The 17,641-nt window shown below is 40.8% G+C and overlaps 1 long non-coding RNA gene across 1 annotated transcript in view; it reads left to right on the forward strand.

Annotated features, from left to right (window-relative positions):
• Positions 1 to 14,727, forward strand: part of LOC146985876 (uncharacterized) — a 49,816-nt gene extending 35,089 nt beyond the window's left edge. Inside the window, exon 3 of the long non-coding RNA XR_015035998.1 lies at positions 14,626 to 14,727. This is a non-coding gene — a long non-coding RNA (uncharacterized LOC146985876). The remainder of the gene's footprint in view (positions 1 to 14,625) is intronic.
• The last annotated feature ends 2,914 nt before the right edge of the window (positions 14,728 to 17,641 follow it).

Below are 17,641 nucleotides of genomic sequence, written 5' to 3' on the forward strand. Positions count from 1 at the left end.
AAGTCCAGTATCTACCTTCCTTAGAGCTCATGGCAAATATCTGCCAGCTGGTTTCAGCTACCTTTGTCCATTTTTTTTTTACAATAGGTACTGTATGTGGAGCCTTTTTGACACAAATATCTACTGCTGCCTCTGGACACAATACGCAGGAGAGTAGACGAGAGCGGGAAACAAAATACTGAGCTAATGAAATTCTAAATCACCCGATAGAGTTGCGGAGAACTGCAGAGTCATGTCATGATTCAGTGTGTTAGTCACTATGAGCAACACCTTTCACATCCAAGCATGTGATAAGCTACACCCCTGCTTTCATGAGCACCGAGCAAAAGTAGCACCTACACAGGGAGGTTTATCTTTCATTTAGGCTACATTTTCTTGAACAACAAAATCTGGTTTCCTTATTTAAAACTTTCGAGTCTTTTGATGAACACTGGGTGAGTTTATCAAAGCAAGTCTACTGTAGATGGAAAGTTAGACGACAAAGCTCGCAGGGTGACACAACAAAGGGTTAAACCTTTCTTTCAGATTGCAGCATCTCTTGTTTCCAGCAAAGGTCTTTGAGGGGTAAAATAATGAGGGATGAAGATGCAACGGATGCATCTAGCGTTACAGAGAAGTGCTCCCCTGAGCGAGCAGGGCAAGAGGAGAGGGACCAGGATGTGTGCAAGTACAGGCAGAGGGCAAACTGCCTCTGAACTGATGACTGAGACTGATGACTGCAGGAAAAACCTGATGAGGCATCCAGACAGCTTCAAATCCATCAGGGATTTACAAAGACATCAGAGTCATAGAGTCTGAATTTACTCAATTCTAACAGCTCACACTATCTAAACTGAATTGGTCCCGCACACTTAATTACCTACATGATTTATCTGAATAAATGATAAACTATCAGCCATTGTTTGCCCTTCAGATTTATCACTATCACTGTGTTCAGAGAAAGTAAAAGTTACATGGCACCATAGAGCAGTGTATAAAGTACACTGTATTTTGTTTGTAACTTCCTACAATATAATCAGGTGCACTAATATCATTACACCGCAGGGAAATCAGAGGCTTTTTGTTCTCGCTGTCTCTCTAAGAGGATTTTGAATAAACTCCTCTGAAAGGGAACGTGGAGGGTTATCAGATGACTGCAGTGATTCTCCTGCGAGAATTTCCAGTCAACTGACTCCTAATGAGTTTTTCTGCAGAAACAATTAGATATCAGTCATGCAAGACACAAGAAGCCGGGCATCATGCCACACCGAGTCAGTGCGACAACTCGTCATTCGTCATTGCATTTCTGATAAGTGTCATTCTCCCGGTTTCACGCTGACAAATAATGGGTCACTGTCGGGACATTGTATTCAATTTTGGTATCCATAACACAAAAGCACTGTAAGGTGTTCAGACAATAGCTACATCCAACAGTTTGATGCTAGAATATGTCTTCAGCAAGTGAAAGCTGGAACTATGTGTGCTTTTTCAAATGCCAACACCCACTTGCTGTCCTCTTGTTTTCTTTGTTCCCCCTCTGTTTTGTTTGTCTGTGGCGTTCCTCTGATGCTCTTTTGAAGCTGATATCAGTCAGAAATATAGCGTGTGTCTTCTGCCTCCCGCACTAAGAAGCTAAAAGGCTCATAGGAATATTTGTACCGCCTCAGAAGCTTGTTACTAAAAGAGGCGGCGTGTTCATCAGAGGAGCAGCATTTATGAGGCTTGCTCACAAACCTGGCAGCATTTTTGCAATTACTGTACAGTACCACTGTGGTCTTTCAGCTGGCAGCTTGGATATGCTCCCCGAAATCATTCACAGAACCAAAATCCTGCAGAAAAATTTCCAGTTTGAGATGAAATATTGATAATGTCTAGCTGCAGCACGTATATGAAGGTCAGGTCTCTCTCTTTATTGCGGTAGTACAAAGCAGCTATCTCGGTGAAGACTTTGTCACTCTGAGCCAAATCAATATTCTTTGACATTTGTAGTAAGGTGCAGGGCAGCAGGGGTAAGACTGGAACAGAGCGTGTACAAAGGATGGGTTTTGGAGAAAGCTGACAGGCCCCGGTGTGACCATTAGCTTTGTGAGAGACCCCGTGGTGCTGGAAGAGTGGGAGGTTGGTGAGCCGCTGCAGGCTTTTTATTTAAGAGACACGACAGGAGACCCTGATGAATAACTCAGCCAGGGAACAGAGGATAATGGTAGGTTTCGGTCTCCAATGTGGAATTCAACAGGCATAAACAAAACAAGGCTTAGTGATGCATTTGAATGGAGGGCAAATAACCATATTTTCCGCGCCACATTCCCTTGGCTCAGATCTACCCACTGAGATCCAGTGTAGACTGTCAAGTATACATGTTGTTTGTGCTGTAATATATGCACTCAGGGTAATAGATTCATGCTCCGTTTTGACTTGAAATTCATCAGTCACGGAGACAATGATTCAGAGTGACATAGTCAATGGAGCCTGTACAGTAAATGTCACACTGACAGTAAAACAAAGCACATAAGATGAATACAGCTAAGCCACCACGCTGTCTTCTGCATATTGTGTATAATGATTATTGTTTTAACTTGTGTGTGAATTGGCGGTGTTCTTTTTTTCTTTTTTTTTGTTTCTTTGTTTGGTACAATAGGGACGGAGCTTTTGTGTTCATCGGTTTCTCCATGAAGATTGACACAGGATTTAGGTGTAAAAGAATGCCCCCACCCCTCCGGCGTAATGGAGGTTGGTGTTCTCATGGTACCGGATACAACAGTTTAATAGGCCTCTTCTGAACGACTGAACCCAAATGATTTCACATTAGCAGATAAACGATAATTGTGAATGACTTTAATTTTGGTTGTTGTGTCGTCCACCTTCAGAGTCACACAACGATGGCACAGATCTAAAAAGAAGAAAATGTAAATAACCTCCAGGCAAAGAAAAGTGTTTTATTGGTTAACAAGGGTGGGAAGTAATCAATCTGTGAGCCAATGTCATGACACCATTTACTGAAAAAAGGAGGGTAACAACAATGTTAGCTGCGCTTTCATTGTGTCATGGCAAGGACAAACGTCCCCATCCCATCTTCACCACACAGAGGTGACCCATGGATCTGTATTTGGACCCCTCCTCTTTGCAAGATATCGACCACCAACAGACCACCTCCTTGGCCTCAATATGCGCTCACATGGCTTTTCATATCACTGATCACATAACACCCAACTATATCTGGGACTCCCACCAGACGACCACATAGTCTCTGGGCCACCTTAAACTAAACCTCTCTAAGACTGAACTCAAAGTCATTCCGGCCAATCAGACGTCCTCATCATGATTTCCATATTAATTAGCACCTCATCTCCAATCCCTTTTAATATTTTACAGAAACGAGCTATCCATACTGTATTCAATGTAAAATATAACAAACATACTAATGACTTGTTCTTGAAGGCAGCTGCACTGAAATTACGAGATTTGGTCAAACTAAAACACTGTACAAATCGTATACAGGGCAAAACATAATCAACTACCCAGTAATATTCAGGGAAAGTACCAAGAGATATGACCTCTGGGGTAAACATAAACTGGCGCAGCAGAGCAGAAGAACCACATTTAAAACTAGGAGAGAAAAACCAAGGGACCAAGGTAATGAAGAGCCTGGATGCCATGTTTGAGGACCAGCTATCCGTCTATGATCATACAACATCAGAAAAATCGGGCCTTACCAGACTCAGTACACCTTCCAGCTCTTGGTCCTGGTTATCTCTGACCTTGACTTCTGCAATGCAATTTTGGCAAGCCTATAGCTTCGTGCACAGTGAAACCCTTACAGATGGTCCAGAATTTGGCGGCCCATCAGGTCCTCAATCAGCCTAAAAGGGCACATGTCACTCTCCTACTCATCAACCTACACTGGCTCCCTGTGGCTGCCCGAATCAAAGTCAAGTTGCTAATCCTTGCCTTCAGAGTAACTTTGGGTTGTGCAGCAGTCCACTTGAACTTAATCACACAGCCGTATGCTCTTTCTTGGCCACTCTGCTCCTCGTCTGGCTTTCCCAACCTTTCCCACAAGGTAATCACAGTCCAACTATTTCTTTTTTTGTGGTTCCCTGATGGCGGAACAAGCTACCAAATGCTATCAGTGTAGGAGTGTATCAATCTATCATAAGTAATCTGTGGGAGAGTTATCTGAGAGCACTTCCTCTCCTTTAACACCTTTAACACCCTAACATGCCAACGATGTACTTTTATTGTACTTTTTTTGTACCTAATCTCCCTACAGATAGAGATACTCAGTAGTATAGATACAATAGTATAGTATAATACTCAGTACTTATGATTACTGTAGGTCTCCTACCTCACTTAATCTTTAGTGATGTCCCCCACTTGATGTCACTATGAATAAAAGCAAGTAAATGTAAAGGTAAAGGTAATATACATGTTTGCTTCTGATCATTGAACTGTTAAGGTGAATGATGTGCTTTAGTTTTTCATTTAGGTTCAGTTGTTCAGATGTGGCCCATTGAACTGAGGGTATTGGCAGGCTCTCATTTAAAATTAATCAAGAACAATGAATCGGTGCCGAGTGCAGCGACAATCAACAAAGCTGCTGTTTGCTGCAATAAAAGTTGTTTAATTAGATGGTTTGTGATAATAAGATGAATTGAATTACTTATAGGGAAGAGAAAATTATAGTGCGGATAGTGTTTTGTAAAATTTCTATTTCGGAAAAGGTCAGTTTCATTATTTTCACGGCTATGACGCAATGGCGTGATATCTGAAAAAAATCTTTGTTCTCAGTGAGACTGATTGCACCTCAGAAAAGGACATTTTCTCTCTGTACCTGCTGTGTCTAATTCAAGGGAGGGGACAGGAAAAGGGACTCATGGATCAGAATATTGATTGTAGCTGAACAGGGGGTTTCATCATTGTTATCATGCACAACGCGTCTTTTGCGAACGCAGAGCCAGTCTACTGTGAAAACTCCACCGTTGGGTCCTCAGGGACTTCCCTCTAACAGGTGCTATGAAATAATGAGGGATTTGAGCCAGTGGATCAATAATTGATCCCCCCCCCCCTTTTGTGCTGTCATCGTCTGACTGCAAAACATTGCTGTATTAACATGTTGAAAAGATGCTGTTTCTTCCACCGTAAATCTGACCACAGGGCGGCTGAGAGCAGGAACACATGAGAGAACCACATTGTCTGTCAATGCAGTCTATACCTACAGCACCTAGTATTACATGCTGTTTCACGTTCTGCCACTTCTAAGTGCTATTAATTCACCTGCCCAATACAAATGAAAAGATTAAATCTAAACAGATATTTTGTATCACTTCGCACAAGTTATTTGTTTTCAAATGGATCCAGTTCTTTGTGTGCAAGACTGTTGAGGCTACAATATTTCACTCTCACCAGTGAAACCCAGGAGATAATCAATAAGACATGCCAAACAATAGAACACAATGATTTGAGTTTAATACCCTTGGCTCGAGAATCACTAATGTTCCTGTTGCAGAAAATCGATCTCCTCCACACTGGAGCGGCTCTAACTCTAACTGAAATGCACAGAGCGGCAGGGAAGGAAAGTTACGGTGGCGTGACACACTGCAAGTTAAGAAAATACATGCAAAAACAAACACACTGGCAATTCAGAAAGCATCTTCATCAATTTGATAAAACGTGCACCTCCAATACACACAACAGGAGTGTTTACAGAAGAAACTAAAGACTGATGAACCTGGCGGGGAGTTTAAGGCGCCGTGTCTCAGCAGGTTCATCACTTTTTTCTTTCGAAAAACCACCACTGTTTGGATTAAGCCTCCACAAAATCCCCCACTCCCACACTTGTGTATTGAATTGAAAAAAAAACTATGTGTTTTGATTTTTTCCAGCGTTTGTGTCGTCAAATTAATGAGGACGTTTTCTGAAGTAGTAGCATCATGTTTGTATATTTGTACGTGTTTCCTTGCTGTCCATTGAGCCAGCGTCAAACATGTTGCTAACAGTGCTGCACATACTGTAAAGTATACACATGCTTGCACATGAAACAACTACACACTCCATGATAAGTATCTTTCTTGTTGTCATGCTGTGAAAAACATAGAACAGAGCATCGCGTGTATTTTAGAATTTCTACTGTTTATTGTAGAGACTGTAGCAAAGACTTCACATTACTTCAAATTACTATCATAATGTTTAGAAACAATTTCATCAAAATGCACCTCTTGTTCTGGCTTTCATCTCACAAGTAACTTAGACAACAAACGACTGAAAAAAACACATTGTAAACACATTTGTGGTTCCCAGAGCATGAATTTTACAATGATCCTCTGACTGCGCCTCGATCAGGTTGATATTTGTCATTTGAATTTCTTATATGTGATACATGGATTGCTGTGAAATTAGTGTTGATCTTTTCAAGCCCTCTGGGATGAATAGTAATAACCTCTCTGATCCTCTGACTGCTAGCATGGCTGTAGCCTCTTAGTCTTCTTATATGAAATGTGATTTTGCCACTTATTTGTTTTGTTGTCTTAACCTCAATTTAAAATCCTAATGAGGGAGCTTCAAAATAGATCAATAGAGCCAGATGCTGCTCTATATTATTTATATTACTGTCTAATCTGTTGTATAGTACATGCAATATCCTGTATTGTTCATGCCAAACAAAGTGACAAATTTAAAAGTTTGAATACTGAGGCTATCTGCTCTGAATTGTGAATCAGTGTCATGGGAATTCTCCATCCAGCTGACTGGGTTATTTACATTAATAATGCTGCGGAGAGAGAGAGCTACTGCACTTGTCTGACAGCCAGAGCAAATGTTCAGGCTGTGGTGTGTCCTCTCTGGGTTTGGGCTGTGTTTCATATTCTCTCAGATGAACACATACAGTGCTGCACTGTACCACAGTGCCAGTGCAGAGTTGGGATAAACTTGTAAATTTGTGTGCAGAGGTTTGCTCAGAGAGTTAAAGTGTAGAGGCCAACATGTAATTAATTAACCATGTCCCAGAGGCAGAAAATGACAGCCACATTTTAGGGCTTCTATTACAGGGTGTTGAGTTGCAGGCCTCAGGGGGGGGCTGCCACATCTCAGGAATCTCTCCCCCTCAAATCAGATACATAATAAATATTCAATGTCACATGGGCTCATGGGTAACAACGGCTCTTTTTCCCTGAACTTGATGGAAGGGGGGCCTGACGGAGCAAGGTAATACAGATCCTCAAAACCAAAGCACAAGTCTGCATCAACACCCCCTCGGGATTCACCCTCTGATCTCCAAAACCGTAGACGCCAGTGTCAGTAAATGATCCCCGCAGCACACTCCTCTCCTTACAGGTAAAAGCACGCTGCAGGACCAGACTCACATGAGAGAGGAAAACGCAAAGTTATGAAAGCAAATGGTTCCATATATTCACATCCTCTATCTACAGGCCTTTAATGTTTCGGTATCGCCGTCATTGCCTTGCAGCAGTTTTATGTTCATTCTCTGGTCTCCTAGTAAAGGGTTAATGTTGGCTGTGTTTGCTTTTGCAGTTACTGAAGTCACTCTGTGACAGCATGATCAATAGAGCAGATTACTTCACACTGTCAGCTATCACCTTTCTCTCAGTGCTGAGTAAATGAGCTCAGCAGAGCTGCAGCGGAGAGAGCCAGCTTATTTTATGGATGCTTAAACGTGTCGTGTTGTAAACACAGAGCAAAATATCCCGTTAAATGAAATCTCATGGCAGCTTTTTTTTTTGAATACACTTGAGCATAATCAGAGGTGTGACAGTGTGGGGCTGATTAACTGTAAATCACTGCTTCACATCAACATATTGAACAAAGAGATATGTTAATGAGGCAGAGGATGGGCAAACTATGCTCTCAGCCTGTGACCTCAATTAAGTCATCAGACAGAGCTACTTGACCAGCGGTCAGGATGCTCCGTCACGCAGTCGCAGCTCAGACAGGACACACAACCAGCTTTTAGTGGAGAAGATCACAGGGCTCTCTTGTTCAGGGCCTGAATGTGTTGTGGATTTTACACAGAACAATTGTGTATAGGTATTAAAGTCTCATTAATCTTAGAGCCAGACAAGAACGCCAGTATTGATTAGATGATTCTATATATAATTGCACTTATAATTATTTCATTTTGTCCGATAAACTCATCATATCAGATAAGAGATAAGACTTTATTCATCCCTCAATGGGGAAATTAAGATATTTACAGTACACATACAAGTTCGAGGTTTAGGGAATCATTGTGATCACATTTAACAAAAAAAAACAAAACATGAAATCCAGGTTTTTTTGACAAATATTCAAAATCTGGTATCAATCTGCATCAGCCTCACTCCATATCCATCTACTCACCTAAAACACAAAACCCATACCATTCAGAGTTGTTAATCTTGAGGTGTGGATTCGATACTGAGCAGATTCTTGCAACAGTGAGCTGATGGAGTGTGGTGTATCATTAAAAGGATATTCGTATCAGTGCCGCTGCACAGCTTCCTGCACAAGTTTAGTGTTTTTTTGTCAGACTCACTGAGAACAAAATTAGCATTCGCTGACGGCTGAGGTGCATTACAAGCAAACTCAATTTAGTTTTCAATCTTCCAGAGATGGATTGCTGAAACACGGCCGAGAGAGAGATATGATGAAAGGAAACAGCATTTGTAATGAAATGACTCTGCATAGTCTTGAAAGTTAATTAGTGCCGTATGATTCAATTGGCTGTCTGGTGCTGCTGTACACTTTTCAAGGCTAAGGTAATCATGAGTAGACAACATTAGCTTGTGAGCCAAAGGTTCAGACAATAAAACTTAGTGGACACAGTACCGCTCACACATTTAGACTCTCACACCACATGCTTTAATCCTATTAAAATAGATCACTCATATACTGTATAACACCCAGTCAATAGAGATACATGTAATCTCATTGCCTCTGAAAAAGAAAGATTGCCCTAAAGATACTTAAAGTGGTATTAATTTCACTCTATTGATGGAGCCCAGAGAAGGCAATGAGGCTGATACTGTGTCTCTGGTGAGACATCTGACAGAGGGAAACGGGTTACATGAATACTTCATGGGCTTTGGGTGCATATTACCACACATCCACATGTTTGTCCTGCTGCAAATGGTGCATTGTATGTCACAGGAGCAATTTAAAGACATGTGATATTCAAAATGTTAAAAAGGAACTACTTTGACTTACATTGCGGTTCAGCGCGTTATTGTTTTTTAAATAAGACCAAGTTTCACCTGTGACATGTTGACACAAACACTAAAACCTGGAGCTTTGCTGCTCCCCTGCAACGACACTTGACAAATCTCGGGCCATCTCCATGGCAACCTTTGACTGTCTATGGCAACCTGGTCACAGATGATCATAGTGAGGATTGAACGAGTATCAGTAATTGAACTGGAGAAATCAACTAACAGGAAGATTGGTTTTGAATTCATTATCCACAAGTTAAGTCGCTCTCATATTCAAACTACTGGCAATCAAAGAGCGGAGGATTATACACTGAGTCAAAGACTACACCGTCACTCATCTGCCCTCACATCATTATAGTGAGAAAATAAACTCACTCTCTTCAGTGGAGCTTGTCAGCTTAGCTGTGACCTAATTAATAGCACAGAGCAGTGCCTTGGAGTGGTGTTGCAGTGCTAAACCACATTAATGAGTTCAGCCTCTTCATCTAAACTTGCTGTAGCTTTACAATTTGATTTAATTTATAAAATAATTACAGCTTTAAGGAATCAATATCTGCATCACCAGCTTTACCTTGACATTGTGATAAAAGGATAAAATGAGATTAATGTGAAACTCCAGCAGAAACTGAAACCAACCCAGCACAGCAGCTTAAATGTCTGCATTTTAGACTTTACTAAAATATAGAGGAATACTTGTGACATTTTATATAGAACAATGTATAACTATACTATAATATCTAGTAAGGCCTCATTTTGCATGTAATTTGTTTGCCAAAACACTTTGAAATAAGTAATATTAAAGCAGATATCAGTGGAATGTTTTTGTTAATATAAGTCCTAAATAGTCCTATTTTCCGTCAGCAATCACTTACATGAAGTATTTCAGCCTAAACACGAGTCTCTCCGTCACTCTGCTCTGCTGTAACCCGAGGAGAAAATTTTCCTTGTGGGATACAAGTGTTATCCAATGAGGGGAGAGAACGGCATGAAGGGCTGTGTGTGCAGCCAAGGGATGCGCGTGAATGTGGTGACGTAGCACGAGGACCAATTGATGCCTGACAAGGGCGGGGGCTGCTAACTCATGGTGCGTTCAAGGAAACTCGTACTTTGTGTTTTTCCTTCCTGTGAAGTCATACCAGTTCGATCTGGTACGAGTTCACGGGTCGGAAGTTACGAGTGGCCGTTATAGGGAACTTTCACAGACAACAGGACGATAAAAACACGAGCTACGGGTTACCTGGAACGCTACCAAGTCGTAGTTGTGACTTGAAGCTGTAACTTACGGTTTCAAAAGCCTGCCTTGAACACAGCATTAGCCGAAACGGCCGTGCCGCTGTTATCTGCTTTAAGTAACTTTCACTATACTGTACTTGAAGATGTAAGCCAGAGTAATTAGTAAATAATTAGTCACAACTCGTTTTATGGCAGTTAGTGACTGGTTTAGTGTTAATTAAGAACAACACATTAAGACAGTGGTCATCTTAGATGTGGTTTAGTGGTCAGGTATTTATGAACAAATCATTGCCCAACGATTCAGCGATATCAACTCATTATTATCCACAAAATAGGCCTCAATTCAGGGTCAGCAACTAATCATTTATCTGGTCAGCTCCCTCAGGATTTAATTTGCAATTATAATGTAGGAGGAACAATATGTGATATGAGTGTGTTATAGGTAAAAAAAAAAAAGAAAAAAAAGAAAAGAAAAGACAGTGAAAGCTTTAGAAAAAGCTTGCAAAGTGGACACTATATTTTACATTACACTCTGTTTGAGGCAATTTATAACTGGAAAACGAGAATCTGTAACTAAAAATGAACTGTGAAAACAATAGTCACATTAGAATCCAAGAAGAGCCTCAGGGAGAATAAGTTATCATTTCTCAGGAAGCATAAACAGCATGATGAAGTTCAGATGTGCTGAACGTTGCACAGGTGCCACCCGAGACCGGGGGGACCTTCCTTTCCAATTACATCCAGCGAAGCATCAAATGGATCTCAGTGTGCGATAAAATGGTCCCTGAGTGGGTGTGAATGTAGATGAACATAAACATCAGCAGTGTTTCTCATCAGCACCATTTTCTGTGCCCGCATAAACAACAAGGCAGCTCTTTTCATCTATTTGAAGTGCCCTCCAAACCAGTGCTTGACTTTTGAGAGCCAGTCCAGCAGTCAGCAACACAGAGCCGACTATTATGTGCTGCTCTGCTCCAGCAGGCAGAGAGAGATGCAGCCACTGGTGGGGGAAAAACCGAGCAGATATATGTCTGAGTCTATATGCCTCCTGCCGTTTCAGCATGTATGAGACAAAGTGCAAAGCCAAATGACAGAAAATTGGTTGTTTTCCTGCCACTTTGAAGCACAGCAGAGGATGAGGAGGACAGGCAGGTTCAGGCTGTCATCTCCAAGGGAACATGTGCTTTTGGAAAATAATTGTTAATCAGTCGTGCAGTCCTACAGTTTTTATATTATGCTGTGATAGGCAGGCGTGGAAAAATGGGAGGGAAATAGATTAAAGGATCTAAAGTGTTTAATCACGATTATTGGAACATTTCCAATGACACACAAATCACAGGCATTATAATGACTGAGCCATGCAAGAGAAGAGGGAGGTTCTTTAGTGCTTTTTTGCTGTATGATGCTTATTACAAATGACAGGCTTAGTAAAAGTGTTAAACATCCCCTCCAAAGCCGACCATGCATGCAGTACATGTCACATTTTTAAGGTTCTAAATATTTTGTGTTCATTCATTATAACGACCATAATAAATACCTGCACTTCTAGTAAATGAACCCAAATTTGAATTTGTCTCGTCATCTCCATCACCACTGGAGAAAATAGCAGGTGCAATCACAATCATTGGGTGACTCCTGCTCTTTGGAGTGCAGAGGCAGGTAATTGCGATCAGTTGTACAAAGTGGCTCAGGTAATTGCTCACTTCAAGGGTAATTTGGTAACTTTGTGAAGTGTTTAGATTCACAAAATGCAGACTTGTAGTAGGGAGTCAGTTTATTTTCAGTTCATAGGGGGAAAAAGTAAATTGGGCGTATTATATCATGGAAAAAATTGATTGCCTTGACTAAAATTCAAAAGCCAGCAATGATGACAGCTATTTGTATATAGATTTTTGAATTGTGCTGCACATAGCTTACAATGAACCCCAAGCCTACCTTCTTTGCTTTGTGACTTTCCCTGAAAACCTTAATGAAGCAGAGGATTTATTATTCTGCTGACACCTAACAGACTGCCAATTCTCAGTTTACTCTTCATAAGGCACTTTAAAATGTAAATGACTACACTTCTTCCTACTGGGAGAGTTTAATGGTGTGAAACAAAACACTGCCTTATTTCCATACAGCAGCAGCACAGAAATCTCTGCTGCAGTGTTCACATTAGTTGGCTGACAGATGTTTGAAATTGCTTTCCACCTTTTTATGCAGGGCTGAGTCACGACAGCATGCAAATACCAAATCTGTACCACACTTTGTCATGAAAACAAGTTCATCCTGAGGGAGGTGGTTTTATTTAAGCAGAGGGAGCACAACTCTGAAGCACAGCATTTGATCAATACAGTCAGCATCCCTGTTTATTTAAACCATTTACTACCAAATGTAACAGATGCACATCCTCCACAGATGTATATGTTTACCAAGTATTCCTCTGGTGCTTTTATTGCTACAATAACATCTCAGTCAATTTCTTCTTTCTTCTTCTTTTATTCTGCTTCTTTATCCCACACAGAAAACCACACTGTCTGCTACACATCACTGGAACAACATCAATATTAACACAACAAAGCTTAATGTTAGTTTTATGCGCACACCTATTATTGGACCAGTTTAGTCCAGATTGTACATGTACAAAAATCCTGAAATCTTAGGGACACGCTCATTATTATTATTCCTAGCAAGTGGACTGGTCCTTTCAATGTTCCTCTAGTTTGTTCATACATACAGTATATGGCAGCATGCTAGATAGCTCAAGGTAAGATGGTGACCATGCTCAACATGGCAAACCCAGCCCTGCTAACAAAGCCCACCAAACAAAGCCCACCAACTCCAATCAATCAATGCAGCTCTTTAAAAGCTTTTCACAAATATATAGCTTCAGTGTATAAAAAGGTAAAATAACCCGCTGCTGTGAAATGTAATTTTGTAACAAAACATCCCTCAAAATTTCCTGTCCGTATTTGCAACAACAGGAAGCGTTTATTGGAAATAAACTACAACGCCCAGGGCCTTTGTCATGAAGGAGAATGTCACCCATCCAACGCTGATGGGTTTGGCACATGAAGTCTAGAGTTAGTCTAGAGGCTTTGCAACACACTTACACATAGTACTAGAGGGCTCCAGACTAACTTTTTTTTTTTTACTTAGAGCACAGTGGCCCCTAACTTAAAATTTTAGGAGCACAAACTGAAAATTTAGGGGCACAAATCATATTGTGAGGCAAATATGTCACATTTCCTTTTCATTCATGATCCTCATAGACCTTGGCCTGCCACCTGTAATGACAGATTACAGATGATTTGAATGTTAAATCAAACTAACAGCAAATTTTGCTGGTTTCACATGTGCAAGTAGATGAAAATTTACTTGCACTGTCTCAAATTTTAGGGGCAAAATGCTCCCATTTAGGGGCAGTCTAGAGCCTTGTGCTAGGAACAATTCATTGCATAGTAACAAAAGCAATTAGCTACTGTAATAGCACATTGGTACCTATAGGCTCATTGGTGTGTGTGTGTATGTGTGTTGTGCAGACTATTAATTGTGTTAATTCCCAGTGACAAACCTCCACCTTTTACACAGGAGGCCCTGCCTTGTGCTCCTCCTGCATGGATCCTAGCAGCAGTGGTAACAAGTCAAACTCTTTGTCCATGAAGTGAACGTGAAGAATAAACCTCATTTTAATTCTGGGCTGTGTCCACTCAGACGTACTCCCATATCAATTTACCTGCCTTTTGCATGATTAAAAGGAGACAGACTGAATAACCGCTGGGAATATTCAAGGTCTATTCTGAGATAGAAAACATGCCACCTGAAATGCAAGGCAAGATCATAAGCTTGGGTCCTTATCTCTCAGATTGAAAAAAAAAATAGATGGAGGTATTTATCTGTGAGAGGATGCCTGCTTTGATACTCCTTTGCAATAAATCTGTCTCCAGGCTTCAAAGAGACAATACAGTCTCTGTGGAAGATATTTTGTCCATTCAATGGCTCAGAACCTTCATGGCTGCTTTGTCTGTCGCTGATTTGGCACCTTTAATTGTTTCTCCAACCTTTGTGTCATAAAGTAATTGAGATTCTTCCGGCTGAATATCTTTTAGCCTTTACAATCAGCTACAGTCATTGTTGTGTTCAGCCATTATACTGAGTGGGTATTTTAGTAATGTCAGGACCGGAGAGGAAGCAGTATCGCTAATCAATCATTTCTATTCTCTCTAAACAGATTCACCGGCCAGAGAACAAAGGCAAACGAGGAACCAGTGGCAGTTTGGTGCACACTGTGAAGAAGGGCAGATCTTCTAGAAACATGCATTGGCTTTAGGTAAGCTAATTACTTTTCAAATTGACCCATTTATCTTAATCTGAGAGACTTCAAGATAAGACGACTGTATTACTTAGCAATGCTGAAGATCCTTTGTTGCGGCTGGACAATAAATGGGTCCACCTACACCTTAAAAACACAAAGTAATTTAATGATTAAAGCATGATAGATTTTTACCTTTATGTGTGAAGAAATACTCTGTGCACCTGTCCACCTTGGGCAAGATATTAGAGGATATTATCATAGGCTACACCTGTTATTTGCGACTAATACAGAGAAAATAAGTTGCAATATATTTCCCTCCAACTGCAGATGCTAGCCGCTCCCACCTGCGTCCAGTGTTTGTGCTAAGCTAGCCGAAACTATTAACTCCTGTAGAGTGCTGCAGTATTAACATTAAAGCTGACCTTGTGCTCTGTTTCAAATGTCAGCAGTCACATTTTAGAGACCTTAGTGAGTAAATGAGTTTAATGAATGTGAAATGCTATCCAAGAAGACCAAAGTTAACTTTAAAGCACTAAAGCTTTGACACAGACCAGGTTTGGAGGCAGATGTTTTATTTATTTATTTATTTATTTATGATAATGGCTTGACATGCACCGTGCCAATTGTGAAGACAGGCTCATTAAAGACAGCCTCCCCTTGCTTGACAGCAGTCATTTGTTTAAGAGCCTATCTCTTCTCCAGCCAATCCACATGCGATAAGTCAAAGCATCAGAGCGCGTGCAGAGGCACCTGACAAATGACGGCATATATACCTGCTTCAGATCGGAGCTGCATCTCTTTGAAAGGATTTGTGTCCAAGAGGAATCAATTTCCTGCCCAGCGAAGGCAAAAAAGAAAAAGAAATCTTCAAGATGATTATGGGGATATTTGTACACTTCTGATGTGAGAAGCTGAGCCTGGGGGAGGCGGGGGGAGAGACAGATATGGGTCAGATTGTGTCATTTAATAAAATACATCAAGGACAATATCACTGAAAGATTATTTGATTAAAATCGACAAAGCAGCGGTGAAGTGGCTTCAAAACATAAAAATGCAAAAAAAAAAAAAAGATCAGTCAATGCAACCTGGAGCTCTATTTGAAAATATTACTGAAATGGAGTAGCACTCAGAATCTTTAGAGGTTTCACGACCAAGAAAATAATGATTTACTGTTAAACACAAATCAGAATTGATCAGGAAGTGGTTCAACTAACAAGTTTTAGAATTGAAAGGTCCAGAACAGCTACTGATGGAGCCTAGAGTCTAAATGATTTGTCAATTGCTGCACCAAATTCAACAATAATCTTCAAATAAAATCTTTTATGACAGCGTGGACAAGAAATCATTAAAGTGCTCTGAAAAACAGAAATGTGAACATCCACAATTCCTTTTCATATATTTATCATTAGTTTATAAAAAATGCACAAATAATCTATTAAATATTCAACCAGAGTCACTGGTGCCAAGATATTTCATATAAAATAACATTTGAAATATTGCATGCATGGGGAAAAACACAGCATCGCCTCTCACTGTGTTGAGAATCGTTCCTCAACAGGATCATTGCAATTCATTTCAAGTGGTCATGACCCCTCGCCTTCTTTACTCCTCCAAAACTGTTCAGGATGCGGAGCGGACCACACAGAAAGACTGAAAATAGTCTGAGAGAAACAGAGGCCAGGAGACCTCATCACATATCTAGTGACCCTGCAGACCTTTTAGACACAAACGTCACAGTAATATTACATGAGGTAGCAAAACAAGAAAAGAGGTCACTAGTGTGAGAAAATACTTCCAGTGCTGCAGTCTGCACATACAACATGCACATTTACAGCTGCTACTTTCACTTAAGAGCAATGAAAACAGAGAAAAAGAAAATATTAGAGAGAACAGAAGGAAAATCTGGAGGCAAAATCATGGACCTCGGCTCATTTTCACAGCCTATATATATAACTTCATATACAGTGGGAGTTCTCAGCTGTAAAATGAACTATTCATAACACATCATTGACCACCTGAATGCCACCTCTCCCATCATTCATATATGAGTGCCACACATCGTTGAGTCTGAAAAGGATCCACACGCTGGAAAGATTTCACATGAAAAATACCTGAAACTCCAAACTGAATAATATCCGCTATTTTTTATTTATTTAGAAAAATCACCGTATTTGAATGAAAAGAAGCAGCGAGGACTGCAACGCTTTTGAAATTATCTCTGAGTGAACACGTGTTTTAATCAGACGTTAAACACGTTGTGGGAGCTGTGAAGGGTTAAGCTGCTCTAGCTGTGCGCTGTCTGTATTTCACTACCATTATGGCAGGCTCCCTCTGGCTGTATTGAGTGTCTGCTGCTCAGGATGTGGTGCAACAATTAATCCTCAGATTGATTCACTTCCTATTGAATTGCCCCCAAACTCAAGCTGTAATTCAACCTGTCCTTGTTAATCCTAGATCCTGCTTCACTCACATGACTTAAAACAAAAAGGGGCGAGACATGTAGCAAATGTTTATTTATTCAATTTCAACTCTATTGAAATCACATTTGTGTCAAGGCTCAGAGTCTCTAGTGGTAGTAGATCAGGGGCCGTATTCACAAAGCCTTTTATCTTACCGCTAGGAGTGCTCCTAACTCGCACTAAAAGTTTTTACGTAGGAGTTTTTTCTTAAAAGCTATTCACAAAGCAGCTGAGACCTACTCTTACTAAGGATAAATCACTAAGAGCAAACTAAGAGTGACGCCCCTGGTGACGCCCCGTTGCTATGGATTACGTCAATTCTCGTGCACGAATTCGAGGCGCTCAACACGGTGATTGGTTGTTGAGTGCCGGCGGCGCCCCCCTCCCTCCTCCTCCTCCTCCTCGCCGCCGCCGCTCCGCTACACTTTTTTTTTTTTTTTTTTTTTGCCGTCAGGTCCGACGGGGCTTTTCAG

The sequence above is a fragment of the Trachurus japonicus genome, chromosome 6 (genome assembly GCF_045865225.1).
Source record: "Trachurus japonicus isolate A0001 chromosome 6, Traja_1.0".
In the NCBI taxonomy this organism is placed as follows: Eukaryota; Metazoa; Chordata; class Actinopteri; order Carangiformes; family Carangidae; genus Trachurus; species Trachurus japonicus.